The sequence below is a fragment of the Saccopteryx leptura genome, chromosome 4, assembly GCF_036850995.1.
Source record: "Saccopteryx leptura isolate mSacLep1 chromosome 4, mSacLep1_pri_phased_curated, whole genome shotgun sequence".
Lineage (NCBI taxonomy): Eukaryota > Metazoa > Chordata > Mammalia > Chiroptera > Emballonuridae > Saccopteryx > Saccopteryx leptura.
Window position 1 is genome coordinate 98,650,585 of NC_089506.1, and position 12,884 is coordinate 98,663,468.

Here is a 12,884-nt window from a genome sequence, read left to right on the forward strand (position 1 = left end):
CATAGGCCTTCTCCCAATATTACATAGCTTGCCAGGGACTCCCCAAGAATTAGGAGAAACAGAACTACATAGGCAAATAAATGCTTTAGGCAAAGGTGGCCGGTACCATATCCAGGTGGGTGCTAGACAGGGCTCTGACCCGTCTGTTTGCCCGTGTCCATTCTTTTTTCCCAGGAAAACAGGTGTAGGTCAAGGATTGAAATCCAGCTCCCCCCATACTTACCTGGCAGGGGAGATACCATGATCACGAAGGTGGTTTTCCCAGGGTGAGGCTTATCCATTGCACTCCGGATGTGCTGACCCCTGCGATTTCCCCAAATGTGGGAAACTTGAATGCATAATTTGTGGTAGTGGGGGACTGCGTTCGCACAAAATTAAAACAAAAAAAAAACAAAAAACAAACAAAAAATATATATAAGAAATCCAGCTCCCCTCCGACTCAGGTGGAAGGGACCCTACCTCGCGATCCTGATCACTCCCACTGCTGCCAAAGTAGAAGGCATACTTGCCTGGATTCACCACAGCCAGCTGAAGCCTGTGGCCCCAGCAGAGACACCTTCATGGACAGCAGAGACTGACCCTGCCAACCCTTGTAAATTGATCCTGAGAAGGGCAGCATGCCCTGCTCCAGCCACAAACCGGGAGCTGGCTGGTTCACTTATAACCAAAGCCCGAGGAACCTTGCCGTGGGGCTCCTTATAATTGGACTCTGGGGAGGGAGGAGAACTAGGGCAGAGGACTGTGAACTGTGTATCCATGTCACCAAGGAAGGCCAAAAGGTCTCCAGCACCTTGCTTTTCTGTGGCTTCTATGAGTGTGAGGGAACTCAGAAAGGGACCTGTACCTATGGCTTCTATGAGTGTGAGGGACTCAGAGAGGGACCTGTACCTATGGCTTCTATGAGTGTGAGGGAACTCAGAGAGGGACCTGTACCTATGGCTTCTATGAGTGTGAGGAACTCAGAGAGGGACCTGTACCTGTGGCTTCTATGAGTGTGAGGGGACTCAGAGAGGGACCTGTACCTATGGCTTCTATGAGTGTGAGGGGACTCAGAGAGGGACCTGTACCTATGGCTTCTATGAGTGTGAGGGACTCAGAGAGGGACCTGTACCTATGGCTTCTATGAGTGTGAGGGACTCAGAGAGGGACCTGTACCTATGGCTTCTATGAGTGTGAGGGAACTCAGAGAGGGACCTGTACCTATGGCTTCTATGAGTGTGAGGGAACTCAGAGAGGGACCTGTACCTGTGGCTTCTATGAGTGTGAGGGACTCAGAGAGGGACCTGTACCTATGGCTTCTATGAGTGTGAGGGAACTCAGAGAGGAACCTGTACCTGTAATCAGATTCAATATTCAGTGTGTGACCCAGGGGACAACCAGCCCTATGTCTGTTATGATCCTACAGATCCTCCTACAACAATATTTGAAATAAAAATAGCAGCAGGAGGATGGGGGAAATGGGTAGAAGGACCAACAATAGCCCAGACCAAAGTTAAAGGAAACCCCAGACAAGTCACACTGGGTTTTGATGCATGTGCAGCCATAAGCCAGGCGACATGGGGTGAAGGACACACCTGCAGTCTCTCCACTGGGAGAGAAGCTACAGGGTAGAAGAAAAGTATATATGCTCACAAAGTTTCACCTGTGAAACCAGCTGTGTATATTGGTCATGTGTTTTATGGGCAACCTGGGAAAAGGATAGTTCCAAGAAGAGGGAAGTATACCTGAGAAAGGAACAGCCCTGTCAAATTGTACTAGCCATGGTGCAATCCCTTAGAGCTAGTTATAACCAATCCTCTGGATCCTCGCTGGAGGAAAAATGAGGTATTAACCCTTGGCATTACTGGAGCTGGCCCAAGATTTTAAAACTCTTCATCCAGGGCCAGATACAGAACCACCTGGTTCGAGCCTCCCAAGTATATAAGTGCTTTTATGAAGAAGCAATTAGATGCCTACCACCACTCCTGCCAACAACTAAAAACTTGTTCCTCAGGATGGCTGAGGGAATAGCCCATTCCCTAAATATCACTCTTCTATGTATGTGGGGGAACTCTAACAGGGGACAGATGGCTGTGGGAAGCTAAGGAACTAGTTCCCACAGAGGCGAGGCCAAATGTAACGAACCCCCACACCTCTGAGGACAGCCAATAGATTTTAAAACACGCTATCATAGGGCAGTACATTAGCCAGAGGAGGAGGAGATCTGACTGAATCAGTCGGGGAACTGACTTGCCTTGGGCAACTGTATTATAATGCCACCTCCAAGCAGAGTGTGCGGTGGGGAAACCAGATGGAGAGAAATCCGTTGGCCAGGTTCCCTGAGCTAACTAGAGCCTGGCGGGACCCAGGCAGGGCCAGAGACTGGAGAGCACCACGTGGACTTTACTGGATCTGTGGAAATAGGGCTTATACCCGTCTCCCCATGAATTGGGAAGAAAGCTGTGTAATAGGTATGATAAAGCCCTCCTTTTTCCTCTTGCCTCTGGTAACGGGAACTGCTTGGCTCCCCAGCTCCCCAGCCCTTACAACAGGTAAAAAGAGAACTCCAGATAGGAGACTAGAAAGATGATGAGTGGCCCTCAGAGTGGATAATCCAATACTATGGACCTGCCACCTGGGCAGAGGATGGATCTTGGGGGTACTGCATCCCCATTTACATGTTAAACCAGATTATCTGATTGCAGGCAGTTTTGGAAATATTATCAATGAGACTAGGAGGGCCCTTCTTGCATATCAGAAAACTCAGATGAGAAACACCATTTACCAAAGCAGATTGGCAATAGATTATCTGTTAGCAGCAGAAGGAGGAGTGTGTGGGAAATTCAATCTTACCTGCAAATAGATGACCAGGGCCAGGCAGCTGAGGACCTGGACAAGACGATGACAAAACTGGCACACGTGCCCATGCAAGTTTGGCACAGATGGAATCCCAGTAGCCTTTGGTGGGTTTAAAATGCTAATAGGAGTAGTCTTACTACTCCTAGAAATTTGTTTAATAGGTCTGTGTTTGTTGCCATTATTAATGAGCAGCATAAGGAACATGATAGAGGATCTGTATGTAACTACGACCAGTGATCTGGAAATCCCTTCCCCTTGCTTACCCCACCGAAACTCTCCCTCCCCTCTCCTTGAGTCCTGGGAAACCTTAAACAAAGAAATCACCTGCACATTGCTTAGATACAAGGTATATAACCTGTAAGAAAGTCAACTTCGGGGAGCCCATGTTTTGGAGCTACAATCTCACATGTGCCGCTGGCTTGAATAAATTCTCCTTCCTTACCTGACCTGTGGTGGCGCAGTGGATAAAACATCGACCTGGAATGCTGAGGTCGCCGGTTCAAAACCTGCACTTGTCTGGTCAAGGCACATATGGGAGTTGATGCTTCCTGCTCCTCCCCCCTTCTCTCTCTCTCTCTCTCTCCTCTCTAAAATGAATAAATAAAAAAAATTAAATTCTCTTTCCTTTATTGATTAAGTTATATGAGTGTCTATCCTCTGTCAGGTCGCTTCCTGCTACATAAGCAGTAGTAAAATTCGAATAATTTACCAACCAGTTCTCTAACCTAATGACTATTTTTAGTATAAAAAAAAATATACCAAAAGTTAGTGTATTATTTCACACATTTAATACTTAAGTAAGAATAAAAGAGGTACACAAGACTAGATTATGTTATAAGTTTTAAAATATTAATGAAAAAATATCAAATAATACCTGATAAAAAACAATAGAACTGTTATTTGAGATATTTCCATATTGCTTCTTTTTTTTTTTCTTTCTTTCTTTAACAGAGACAGAGAGAGGGATAGACAAGGACAGATAGACAGGAACCAAGAGAGGAGAAGCATCAATCATTAGTTTTTCGTTGCGACACCTTAGTTGTTCATTGATTGCTTTCTCATATGTGCCTTGACCATGGGCCTTCAGCAGACCAAGTAACCCCTTGCTCGAGCCAGCGACCTTGGGTCCAAGCTGGTGAGCTTTTGCTCAAACCAGATGAGCCCGAGCTCAAGCTGGCGACCTCAGGGTCTCGAACCTGGATCCTTCAGCATTTCAGTTTGATTCTCTATCCACTGCACTACCACCTGGTCAGGCCATATTGCTTCTTCTTCTTCTTTTTTTTTTGTAGTTTTCTGAAGCTAGAAACGGGGAGAGACAGTCAGACAGACTCCCGCATGCGCCCGACCGGGATCCACCCGGCACGCCCACCAGGGGGCGACACTCTGCCCACCAGGGGGCGATGCTCTGCTCCTCCGGGGCATCACTCTGTCACGACCAGAGCCTCTCTAGCACCTGGGGCAGAGGCCAAGGAGCCATCCCCAGCACCCTGGCCATCTTTGCTCCAATGGAGCCTCGGCTGCAGGAGGGGAAGAGAGAGACAGAGAGGAAGGAGAGGGGGAGGGGTGGAGAAGCAGATGGGCACTTCTCCTGTGTGCCCTGGCCGGGAATCGAACCCGGGACTTCTGCACGCCATGCCGACGCTCTACCACTGAGCCAACCGGCCAGGGCCTCCATATTGCTTCTTGATTGGCATCTTCACTTGCCATTTTTTTCACCTATGGATGAAATGAACATTACTATGTTTGCTTAGAACACACTGTTGCGCAGATGAACATTAAAAAAGAGTAAGGAATGTAAATTTGTGATTTTCACATTGGGCGGCTGCCCAGGTGCCCACCTTAGAGAGAACCCTGATTACAAGTGCCATTTTAACAACTGGCTTGCCGAACTCAACAAAACATTAGGTATTGGTTCTGCTGAATTGGTGTGAACTGGATGAATCCCACCACTGATTTTAAGGCTGGAAAATAATATTCTTTGTCATGGTACTCTGTCCTCAGGCCCACTATGGTGGCAGCCCTTTTCTCTTCACCTTGAAAGGAAGCTCCACCCCTGAGGCCCTGAGTGGCCGGCTTGCTGAACCAAGGAACAGCTTTACCTCGAGGGCCATGCTCTGTGGGCTTGTGATGGGAGCAACAGCCCCTCACATCTCTGAGTCACTCTCTTCTTTTCTTGAAGGATAAGGCCTGCTCACAGCTAGAGGATAGCTTTGTTGTTTCTTCCTATAGAATCCCAGGGGTCCAACAGCCTTTCTTTGTTTTCTCAAATATCTATTTCTTTTAGGCCAAACTGGCAATTGATGATGGTATAGATGATGGTATAACCTCATCTCTATTCTTGGCTTCTGCTGAAATGGCTGATTAGATTCATGGGCCACATCCATAATCTCTTATTAAGTGATTTTGTAGCTATACCCTTGATGTTCTCTCTAGAACACACTTTTTCTCCCCAATAAGAATAAGCTGAGAATTTTCCAAATCTCCCAGTTTGAGTTCTTTTTTTAAAAAACATTTCTTACCTCAATTAATCTCTCTGATTTCACATTTTACTATAAGCAACAAGAAGAAACTATGTCACATCTTGTGAACACTTTGTTTAGAAATCAAAGTGTTTGCTAAATATCTCAATTCATCACTCACAAATTCTACTTTTCACAAAAATCTAGAACATAACTTGGCTAAGTTCTTTGTCACTTTATAACAAGGGTCATCTTTTCTCCAGTGTCCAAGAACATGTTCTTTATTTCCATCTGAGGCCTCAGCAGCAGCACCTTTAATGTCTGTATTTCGTTAATGGTCTCCTCAATGCAATCTAGGCATTATCTAACATGTGCCTCAAAATTCTTCCAGCCTCTACTCATTACCCGGTTCTTTGGTAGGCAGTTAAACAGACAAGAGCAGAGACAGAACAATGGGTCAGGTATAGGAGGTCACCAAATCAAGAATGATAGGCCAGGCCTCAGTTGTGTTTCAGCTCCAAGCCCAGAAAAGCAGCAAAACCAGACAAGTGACTCCACAGCTGACTTCAGGACCAGCTGCATTTATTAAGTCCCCCTGCCTTAGTGTCAACCATTCAGTGCAGACAATAACCCCCAAAAGGACACACCTGGAGAGTTGATGAATAGCCAATTGGTATCCTCCCCTGGGAACTCCTCTAAAATATCCACCCTTAAAAGCCCATAGGACAGCCTAACCAGGCGGTGGTGCAGTGGATAGAGCATCGGACTGGAATGTGGAGGACGCAGATTCGAGACCCTGAGGTCTCCAGCTTGAGCGCGGGCTCATCTGGTTTGAACAAAGCTCACCAGCTTAGACCCAAGGTCACTGGCTTGAGCAAGGGGTTACTTGGTCTGTTATAGCCCCACGGTCAAGGCACATATGAGAAAACAATCAATGAACAACTAAGGTGTCGCAACAAAAAACTAATGAAAAAAAAAAAGTCCATAGGACAGAGGACCCAGCCCTCTCAGTCCTGGCAAGCACACCCATGGCTTTCCTCTCACCTTCCCACTTCCTCACAGGGGCATTTCTCTTTCTCCTAAGCTCCCCTTCTTCTGCCTTTGTAACTTGTTTCTTAAAGCCTATTTCTTTCTTTCTTTCTTTTTTTCATTTATTGATTTTAGAGAGAGAGAGGGAGGGAGAGAGCAACAAGAACATTGATCTGTTCCTGTATGTACCCTGACCAGGGATCAAACTGGCAACCTCTGTGCTTAGGGATGATGCTCTAACCAACCAAGCAATTCAGCCAGAGCAAGCCCATTTATTTTACCTCTGTGACTTTCTAAATAGATTTTCTACTATTTTGCCTCTTAGCACTGAATTCTTTCCTAGCCAAAATTCAAGTACGTACTGAAGTTGCTTGTAAGACCAGTAGCCGCAGCCACCAACACAGCCGCCTGGCTCATGCAGGTTTGCATTTGATTTGGACAAATGGTAATGAAACAACGGAGCCAAGAACTGGTGGGCCATTAGCTTTAATCCTAGCTCGCACCTGGCGTGCAAGAAATACACACAGTGGGAAAGCACTTCCTTTTCCATTCAGGACTCCCAAGGCCACTGACTTATCCGAGTTTTCTAGAATCAAAGATTTCTACCTCACCAGCCTTATTCACCTCTGTTCCCCATCTTCTTCTCTCTGCACAAACTGGCTTCTCCTTCAGCACTTCACCATCTTGGCTGCTTCTCCTCTCCTCCACGTGGCCTTTCTCTGCTTTTCTCCAGCATAGGCTCCTCTGCCCCATTTTATAGTGTAGAAATCAAAATCTTTAATCCAATATACAAACAAGGACGTCTCTGATACAAAGTCACTTAGGGTGGGAAAGGCTTAGTTTTAAAACTAAGGCTATAACAACCCTGCCTGCTTACAGCCTGTCCCCCACACCCAATGCAAACTGTAAGTGAACAAACATATATATCATATTTACAAACTTATTTGACCAACATTGCTGAATCAAGCAAGGTTCGGTCTGTCCCCACTGTTCTAACATGTGGTACCATTTTTTGTTCTTGCCACCACCAACATTTTTAGATATTTGAAACAATAAAACCCATTTCCAATACTGAAGTCTGCTGCCACAGCAAACTACTACACCCAGAATGGCCTAGGTAAGGCCAGGGGCCATGGCCGTGGCCAGGCAGGTTCCCACTGGATTCGGGCAGACGGTAAAGGAACTGTGGAGCCAGAAAGTGGTGGGCCACTTCGTTTATTATAGTCTCCTAACGGTGGATGAGCAAACAGTCAGGGAAGACCACTTCCCCCTCACTCAGAGCTCCCCAAAGCCCCGACCCTCTCTGGACTCACAACCCAGACTCACAGGCTCCCACCAGCCTCAGCACTCTTCAGCAAAACAGGCTGCGAAGACAGGGCTCCCAAGCCCCCCAGCACTCCCTATCTCTATTTTTCTGGACTCTCCAGCCAAACAGGCTGGGGGGGAAAACCCTTCTCCAGAAAACAATAGCAAACAAATGCCCCTCCCAAGTGGGCAGGCAATCCGCCATTTGCAATCTGCTGCCCTGAGAGCAAGCACCCGCAGCCTACACCAGTGGTAGTCAACCTGGTCCCTACCGCCCTCTAGTGGGCATTCCAGCTTTCATAGTGGGCAGTAGTGGGGCAACCAAAGTATAAATAAAAAGATAGATTTAACTATAGTAAGTTGTTTTATGAAAATTTATTCATGCCTGACCAGACGGTGGCACAGTGGATAGAGCGTCGGACTGGGATGTGGAGGACCCAGGCTCGAGACCTTGAGGTCACCAGCTTGAGCGTGGGCTCAACTGGCTTGAGCAAAAAAGCTTACCAGCTTGGACCCAAGGTCGCTGGCTCGAGCAAGGAGTTACTCAATCTGCTGAAGGCCCACGGTCAAGGCACATATGAGAAAGCAATCAACGAACAACTAAGGTATCGCAACAAAAAACTGATGATTGATGCTTCTCATCTCTCTTTGTTCCTGTCTGTCTGTCTATCCCTTTCTATCCCACCCTCTGACTCTCTCTCTGTCCCTGTAAAAAAAAAATATATTCTGCCAAACTTAGGAAAAATCCGACATAAAGTACTTGGTAAGTAATTATTATTATATGCTTTAACTTGCTGTAACTCTGCTTTATAAATTTTATAAAGTAAAGTTACTTCCCTACTTTATAAATCACCATTACTGTGGAACCGGTGGGTGGTTAGAAAATTTTACTACTAATAGAGATACAAAAGTAGGTGATAGTTATAAAAAGGTTGACTACCCCTGGACTACACACACGGCACTGCCCCAGTACAATGCAAAATACAAGTGAACAAACCTAAATACACTTCTTTCCCCAACAGCCTAAATAACAGAAATTTATTTTCTCATAGTTCCTGGAGGCTAGAAGTCCAAGATAAAGCTGCTGGCCAGTTTGCTTCCTTCTGAGGCTCCTCTCCTTGGCTTGCAGATGGCCACCATCTTAATGTATCTTAAAATGGCCTTTCCTCTCTGTACAGACATGATTAGATTAGGCCCATCCTAGTGTTACTGGTAATGTTGGCAAAATGGCATCAGTTGTTACTGGTGAAGTTGTACATTGGTTGTTTTTTTTGTGTGACAGAGACAGAAAGAGACAGAGAGAGGTATAGATAGGAACAGACAGACAGGAAGGGAGAGAGTTGAGAAGCATCAATTCTTTGTAGTGGCACCTTAGTTTCATTGATTGTTTTTCTTATGTGCCTGACCAAGGGGCTACAGCAGAGTGAGTGACCCCTTGCTCATGCCAGCAAACTTGGGTTCAAACCAGCGACCCAAGCCAGTGAACTTTGGGCGCAAGCCAGTGACCATGGGGTCATGTTTATAATCCCATGCTTATTCTGGTAAACCTATGTTCAAGCCGGATAAGCCTGTGCTCAAGCTGGCAACCTCAGGGTTTCAAGCCTGGGTCCTCTGTGTCCCAGTGTTGGGCAGATAAAATGTATTATGCTCACTTTGTTAAAGATGGCGCTGCTCATGTGGAGGCCATCGCCCAGGTGATATTAATGTGTGTTGGGGGCAGGCTGTGGGCAGGCAGGATCGTTGTAGCCTGGGGCTTGGTTTTGGGATTAAGCCTTTCCCACCCTTTTTGATGTGGGGCGGTACAATCCAATCATGCCTCAGAGAAGTGACTTTGTATTAGAGACTTCCCTATTTTGTATATTGGATTAAAGGTTTTGAATCTACACTATAAAATGGGGGCAGAACGGGAGCTTGCTCTCTTGGTTCCTGGGATGATTAGCATGAGAGAGCAGAGAGATCACAGCAGAGAGCAGAGAAAGGCCACGTGGAGGAGGCCAGAAGAAGCAGCCAAGATGGCGGAGTGTTGAGTGAGAAGCCAGTTAGTGCAGAGTTTGTGCAGGGAGAAGGAAGGAGATGGGGAACAGAGGAGAATAAGTCTGGTGAGCTAGAAACCTTTGATTCTAGGAAGCTTGGATAAGTCAGTAGCTTTGTGAGCACTGAATGTGAGTGGGTTTTGGAGCCCAGTGTGTGTTTTTCACTTGCCCGCCAGATGCAAGCTAGGATTAAAGACTGTGGCCCACCAGTTTTTGGCTCCGTTGTTTCTTTACCGATTGTCCAAATCCAATGCGAACCTGCATGAGCCGGGCTGCTGTGATGGCGGCCCTGCCTACTGGCTTTACACCCAGTCAAATGCTCTATCCACTGCACAACTGCCTGGTCAGGCTGGACCTCAGTTCTTTGTTTTGTTTCTTGGGTTTTCGTTTCTTTTTTCCCTTCCTTCCTTCCTTCCTTCCTTCCTTCCTTCCTTCCTTCCTTCCTTCCTTCCTTCCTTCCTTCCTTCCTTTCTTTCTTTCTCTCTTCCTCCCCCCTTCCTTCCTTCCTTCCTTCCTTCCTTCCTTCCTTCCTTCCTTCCTTCCTTCCTTCCCTCCCTCCCTCCCTCCCTCCCTCCCTCCCTCCCTCCCTCCCTCCCTCCCTCCCTCCCTCCCTCCCTTCCTTCCTTCCTTCCTTCCTTCCTTCCTTCCTTCCTTCCTTCCTTCCTTCGTTCTTTCCTTCCTTTTTTCCTTCCTACATTTGCCTAGGGCCAGTGGCTGTGGCCATACAGTTTCACATTGAATTTGGGGAGACTGTAAAGGAACTGTGGAGCCGGAAAATGGTGGGCCCTTCCATTTATTAGTTTCACAACAAGGGATGAGTAAGCAGGCAGGGAAAATGGCTTCTCTCTCTCAGAGCTGATGGGCAAACAGGCCAAAGGGGAAAACCTTTTCTCTGGCAAACAAAAGCAAACAATGGCCCCTCCTAATGGCGGCAAGCATTCTGCAATCTACAATCTTTTGCCCTGAGGGGAAGCACCTGCAGCCTTACATAGACTATACACACAGGGTGCTGCTCTGTGCTCATGCACCAATCAGGCAAAGTGCAAGTGAGCAAGCCTAACACACTTGTTTGCCCAACACTCTGTTTCTTTTCTTTCTTTCATTCATTAAAGAATTTATATGAGTTTATTTGAGCAAAACTGACATATCGTGGGGAGCAAGATCTCAAATGCTCCACTTTTTTATGAGAGTACATTTATTAAAGCTGGAGAGAGTGAAACAAAGAAGGGTTTAGGGCCCTGGCCAGTTGGCTCAGCGGTAGAGCGTCGGCCTGGCGTGCGGGGGACCCAGGTTCAATTCCCAGCCGGGGCACATAGGAGAGGCGCCCATTTGCTTCTCCGCCCCCCCCCTCCTTCCTCTCTGCGTCTCTCTTCCCCTCCTGCAGCCAGGGCTCCATTGGAGCGAGGCTGGCCCGGGCGCTGGGGATGGCTCCTTGGCCTCTGCCCCAGGCGCTAGAGTGGCTCTGGTCACAGCAGAGCGACGCCCTGGAGGGGCAGAGCATCGCCCCCTGGTGGGCAGAGCGTCGCCCCCTAGTGGGCGTGCCAGGTGGATCCCGGTCGGGCGCATGCGAGAGTCTGTCTGACTGTCTCTCTCCGTTTCCAGCTTTGGAAAAATTAAAAAAAAAAAAAAAGAAGGGTTTAGGATAAAGAAAGCGCAGGAAAACCTAGGAGGGGCTGCTTTGGTTCACTGGGAAGTCAGAGAAAATGAGGCTTTGGAGACGAGTTCAGGGTCTTAGCCCAGAATGAGCTGCTCTTGCCCATTCCTCCCCTGGTATCAAGTTTCATGGGGTTCCTTAGAGCTTAGGAATTGCATGCCTGTGGGGGAAGAAGAGGGAGAAAATGAGGGGAAAGAGAAAGGCATGTGCATACTCCTGAGAGGGAGAGTGCACTGCTTCCTATTTTTCTATAGTACAGAAAGTATAGGATATAGGGAGAATAAATGGTGATGGAAGGAGACTTGACTTGCAGTGGAGAACACATAATACAATATACAGATGATGTATATTGTATTATGGACTTTGGTTATTTTCTTTTCAATTAGAGAGAGAAAGAAACAGAAACATCAATTTGTTGCTTCACATATTTATAGATTTATACATTCATATTTATACAAACAACCATTGGTTGTTTCTTATAAGTGACCTGACTTGGGATAAAACTTACAAACTCAGCATGTCGGGATAATGCTCTAACCAACTGAGCTACCTGGCCAGGGCCTGGACCTTGGTTCTAAATTCGGCAAAGATATTATTCAGAGTCAAGAACTCAAATTGTAAGAGAAAGTTTATTTAAAAAATTCCACCAGTAGCCTGACCAGTGGATAAAAAAATCAACCTGGAACGCTGAGGTTGCTGGTTTAAAACCCTGGGCTTGCCTGGTCATGGCACATACAGGAGTTAATGCTTCTTGCTCCTCCCTTCTTCTCTCTCTTCACTAAAATAAATAAACAAAAGCTAAAAAAAGGGGAAAAAAATTAAAAGTGAGCAGGAGAAGAAAAGGGCTCAGGAAACAAGTTACAGAGACAAAAGAAGGGCCCTTGGAGCATAGAAAAGAGAGGCAAAGGTAATGTGCCTGTGGGGAGAAGAGGAGAAAGGGAAGACATGCGTGTGCTCCATTGTGCCAGGAAAGGAGAGCAGTGTACTGGGTCTCTCATCTTCAGGGTTCTAAAGGCTGGGAGTTTAGGGGAGGTCTTAGAGGAGGATCTCAATAGAATATTCATCGGCTTTATGCTAATGAATCAAAATGAGATTCATCTTCCTGACTTCATCTGTCCTTGGGTGTGGTGGCACAAATGGCACTGATTGAATTTCTGCTATCTACGGGTATCTCCCTGAGTGGGATGATTTAAGTTATTCACCCTCTGGTTGGGGAGAAGAAGTGTAAACTCTTTATTCTTAAGTGTCCTTGGTTAGAGGAGATAGGATTTTGCGATTTACTAGATGGCTGTAAAATGCTTGGTCATTTTACTATCTGTCTCAGTTTCCCTATTCTAGTTGTCCTAGCTTACTAGCTGTCTCACTAGGGTGCCTCATTCTCACTTAATTACTTCTTTCAAGGCCCTATCTTAAAAATTCAGACATAAAACGAGATACTGGAAGGGCAGTTAAGGGATTCAACATATAAATTTGGGGGGACACAATTCAGCCCATGATGCAAAGAATGGTATAAAATATTTGCAAATCATATATCTGATAAGACAGCAGTATCCAAAATCTATAAAG

General features: G+C 46.4%; 1 non-coding gene across 1 annotated transcript; it reads left to right on the forward strand.

Annotated features, from left to right (window-relative positions):
* The first annotated feature begins 215 nt into the window (after positions 1–215).
* LOC136404508 (U1 spliceosomal RNA) lies at positions 216–379 on the forward strand. The gene has a single exon (XR_010751275.1). It is a non-coding gene; the product is annotated as a U1 spliceosomal RNA (small nuclear RNA).
* Positions 380–12,884: the final 12,505 nt, after the last annotated feature.